Source organism: Copadichromis virginalis, linkage group LG9, assembly GCF_057382275.1.
Source record: "Copadichromis virginalis isolate Kocher_CV1m ecotype Utaka linkage group LG9, C_Virginalis_male_GT1.1, whole genome shotgun sequence".
NCBI classification, from domain to species: Eukaryota; Metazoa; Chordata; class Actinopteri; order Cichliformes; family Cichlidae; genus Copadichromis; species Copadichromis virginalis.
The window spans coordinates 35364942-35368195 of NC_140626.1; the positions used below are offsets into that span (position 1 = coordinate 35364942).

Sequence of the window (3254 nt, forward strand, 5' to 3'; positions counted from 1 at the left end):
ACATGGTTTAACGCCTCCTCGGGATCTGTTATTGTGATCGATTCAGTGACTCTAAAGTAAGGTGTAGTACTTCAGGCAGCGCTCCACCTGCAGTCTGACCTCCTTCAGGGCTAACCCCGCCTCAGTCACTGACTCCAGGTGTTTCAGGAACTGGTTACCTCATTAAAGTCTCACAGGTGGAAACGCTGTGCTGCGCCCGCTTGTTTGTGCTCAGCATGGTTAGCGACTCAGCTGCTGCACGGTGCTTTCATTCTTTTATTTTTCTGTCCTGAGAATTCATCTCTGTAAATAATTTAGGACGCTCGTTCGACCCGTCGGGCCGGGTAGTTTGGATCTCCAGCTGTTCCCCAGCAGCTGCCGCCTCCATGAGAACCGATGCAAGTTCCTGTGAGGCAGGACGGCGCATCAACGCTTCCAAAAATGCCCCAAAACCCTGAACTTCCTGTCGTCTGCTGACATCACCGGCTGTTCAGGGCCTCGGCCAGCTGATCTGACTCTACAGTACATGACTGCACACGGACACACCTGGCCAGGTTATTTCATCAGAGTTAGCTTGTGCTGCTAGCACTGACCTGGCTAACACCTCCCTCAGAGCTGTGAGGGAGGTTCTGGTCTCCGAGTCCTTGGAGCTCGATGCTAAAGAGAGCGAGTCACGTGACTCCTTCCTCCAGCTTGTCCTGAGCAGGTGTGTGAAGATGGCCGCCTCCTTTTTGGTATTTTGGCCTGTGCCAAAGAAACGGCCGAGGTCAGAGACACGAGTTCCCTCACAGTCCTCTGTCTCTGCCATCGAAGTTTTTAAATAGTGACGAGCAGAAAGGAGTTCTGGGTGTTTATCCTCAGGACAGCCCTGTGAGTGTAGGACTGAACGCTCGCTGTGCTGACTGTGACGGCGAGCAGAGCTGTGATCCCAGCGAATCTTCGTTTAAACATGACTAAGGCGGGAAAAGAGCAGAGCTGCTAACGAATCGATCAGACACGCCGTGAACGAGCGAGGTACTGTCACTGGTCTTGGGACCCGCCCCCTCTGTCGACTTTGCTGCCAATCGACGGGCGCATTACTTAAACGTCTGATTTTTTTTCGGGGGGGGGGAGGGGGTGATCGTCATGGCAACAGTGACCCGTACTCAGGGTAAGCTAGCCCTGCTTTACATGGCAGTTAGGATTAGGAAAGCTAGCTGTGCGTTATCAGGCTGTTGACCTGCACAGCAAACCGCCTCGCCGTGTCAGCTGTGATCTGATTGGCTAACAGCTCTGCTGCCACTTTACGCTGAAGTAAAACAGCCGACCCAGAATGCACGGTTCCAAATGTTACAACATCTGGAGCTGCAGCTGGAGTCCTACACTCACTGAAAGTCATGAGCACCGTTCACTTCCTGTGGCATGGGCCGACAGAGGCGGTCAGCTCCACCTACGCCATCTGCTCCACCTGTGGGAGGAGCGAGCTGTGAGTCTCTAAACAGGGAGAGAAGCGACTGATCTTCATCGGCGTGACTGTAGGAGGAGCAGTTTAACATGTATAAATACACGTGTACATACATATATGAACAGGAAGGAGGAAGTGACATCTAACAAAATAAAAGCCTCTTCCTGGTTCCGGTCCTTCCTTCAGTAGAGGCGACTGATGGAGGTTCCTGGTTTTACTGTGGTGCTTTATAAAGAGAACCTCCACCTGCTCCGTCTGCCTGGAGACTGACAGGAAATGACCTGTGTGTGTGTGTGTGTGTGTGTGTGTGTGTGTGTCTCGTCGCTGTATGAATGTATCTGAGCCGGTGACTCAGGCTCACACTCCAATAAACTGTAGAAAATGAAACTTTTTGTAAATGAAACAATAAAAATGTGACAGTATTTTAAACAGACTGCTGGATTTCTTTACCATAAGGTGGAGCAGGAAGAAGAGCATGGGTGGTGTTTGGTCAGGGGTGTCAAACATAAGGTCCAGGGGCCAGAACTGGCCCTGTGGACACTCGAACGGTTGGAAGAAGTAAAGGAGGGTGGAGATTATCATACGTATGTAGTCTACGCTACACCTGTTAGAGAAACAGTGAAAGGTCATTTAGTATAGATGGAAAGTTTTTTGCAGTAAAAACAAGTAAAACAAAATGTTTTTTTAGTTTTATTCAGTTCAATTCAGCTTTATTTATATGCCAAATCACAACAACAGTCGCCTCAAGGTGCTTAATATTGTACAGTAGATCGTACAATAATACATACAGAGAAAAACCCAACCAATCATATGACCCTCTATGAGCAGCACTTTGGCAACAGTGGGAAGGAAAAACTCCCTTTTAATTGTGATTGGTGAGAGAAGGAAGACAGGATAAAGACAAGCTGTGGAAGAGAGCATATTTGTGTAATATGTGTAATGTATGACACATATTACACCTGTAACACCTACAGCATGTTCTAATCGCTCTAATAGGATATTATGGTCGACAGTATCGAACGCTGCACTGAGGTCTAGCAGGACAAGCACAGAGATGAGTCCACTGTCAGAGGCCATAAGAAGATCATTTGTAACCTTCACTAAAGCTGTTTCTGTGCTGTGATGAGCTCTGAAACCTGACTGAAACTCTTCAAATAAGCCAAAGGAGCTTGCAAAGAAAAAAGCGTCTGGACTTCTTTAAGTTACTTGAAGACGTTTCACCTTCATCCGAGAAGCTTCTTCAGTTCTAAGGTCAAATGGTGGGGAGTCCCAGATATAAACCTAGTGGGAGTTTCCCCGCACAGAGGGACAAAAGGACCCCCTGATGATCCTCTAATCGCCTGAGCCAAGGTGTGAAACTGGGTGTGGGTCCCAATCAGCCAGAGTTTCGGGTGAGCTCATTGTGAAACCTGGCCCCACCTTATCATGCGAATTCCTGAGGTCAGATGGCCCAGGATGTGAGTGGGCGCTAAGGCGTCTGGGAAGGATCTCAAAACTGGATTATAGATGGCAGAGAGTTGGTGTCGTAAACCCCGCCTCTGTTCAAAGATGGTCGCTCACAGTGGACATAGATGCTTCTTTCACTCCTCTTTCAAACCATCTGTCCTCTCTGTCCAAAATGTGAACATTGGCATCCTCAAAGAGTGACCTTTGACCTTTAGATGCAGATGGACTGCTGAGTCTTGTCCTGTGGAGGTGGCTCTTCTGTGTTGTGCCATGCGCTTGTGAAGTGGTTGTTTGGTCTCTCCAATGTAGAGGTCTGAGCATTCCTCGCTGCACTGTACAGCATACACCACATTGTTAAGTCTGTGTTTTGGCGTTTTGTCTTTCG

General features: G+C 48.5%; 1 protein-coding gene across 1 annotated transcript in view; it reads left to right on the forward strand.

Moving 5' to 3' along the window:
• Positions 1-1852, forward strand: part of LOC146702413 (activin receptor type-2B-like) — a 31193-nt gene extending 29341 nt beyond the window's left edge. Inside the window, exon 11 of the mRNA XM_085469110.1 lies at positions 1-1852. This exon is cut by the window's left edge and continues 3459 nt beyond it. The gene's annotated coding sequence lies outside the window, so the exon portion shown is untranslated.
• Positions 1853-3254: the final 1402 nt, after the last annotated feature.